The following is a 1334-nucleotide window of genomic DNA, read 5'->3' on the forward strand; positions in this document are numbered from 1 at the left end:
TTCTATTTTATTTATTTTGTGTTTTGTTTTTTTTCCCTCGCTCTCTCTCTCTCTCTCTCTCTCTCTCTCTCTCTTTCTCTCTGTCTATTTCTATCTATCTCATACACACAAACTCACTCGCTCTCTCTCTCTCTCTCTATCTTACTTTTATTATTTTATTTATTTTATTATATCAAATTTTTACGATTTATTTAGGTCAATAATAAACAAATGAAATTCTTGCGTATCATTATAATCGAGACGATCATTTTAATTTTGTAAAGTCCTACGAATTCTACGACTGTGTTTATATGTATGTATGTCTTTAGAGATTTCACATATGTATACGCGTATGTACATGCATAAATACACAAACACACGCATACACACATGCCGAATTTAAGCTAATTTGCGCGTGAATCAGCAGTCCCTATTCATGTGATTTTCTTTTTTCTCTTTTTTTAAATTTTATTTTACTTCTTTTTTTCTTTCTTTCTTTCTTTCTTTCTTTCTTTTTTCTTTTTTTTTTCTTTTTTTTTTTTCTTTAAAGAATCAACAGTGCCGCTGTAATTCACAACAGAAAGAAAAAGATGGGACAGAAAAGAGAACGAACAAACCAAGAATTAGAGCACACTTAATGAATTATTTTTCGTTGATCATAAATAGAAAATATGTTTTGCTTTGTATGTATACACAATATACATACGTACATATATATATATATATATATATATATATATATATATACATACATTCATACATGCAAACATACATAGATATATACGTACGTATTTACCGAAGAAAAAAAAGCATTTTGTGATCTTCGACAAATTGAAGTTTCCATCCTCGTAGAGGCTTCTCTCTTTTTCCAATAGAGAATTATTAAAATTTTAAGATGACATTGCCTTTTGTATCGCGGATAAAAATTAATTGCAATAACGATATGCAAATAATGTTCTCCTCTATGTTCGATTACTATCAATCGATTATATTAGCTTCTTAAGAATTGTTGTTGAGAAACATCGTCAAATTGATACGTATTTTCACCGAGGTTCACATATGCAAACGCACGCAAACATACACACATAAAAAAGCAAAGAGAAGAAAAGAATAAAAGAAAGGAAAAGAAGGAGGAAAAAAAAATTGGAAAATAAATAAATAAAATAAATAGAACACCATGAATTTTCTGTAAAAGTATGAGATGGGAAGAATAAATGTAAGAATCGTTTTCGATAATATTCAAACGTTATAATAATAATTTCATGTAACGTGTCTAAGGAGAAATATTTATTGAAAAGTCCGAATATGTAATTTCTTTCTTTTCTTTTTTATTTCTTTTTTTATTTTTTATTTTT

Source organism: Vespa mandarinia, chromosome 17, assembly GCF_050613455.1.
Source record: "Vespa mandarinia isolate Hongniang chromosome 17, ASM5061345v1, whole genome shotgun sequence".
NCBI classification, from domain to species: domain Eukaryota; kingdom Metazoa; phylum Arthropoda; class Insecta; order Hymenoptera; family Vespidae; genus Vespa; species Vespa mandarinia.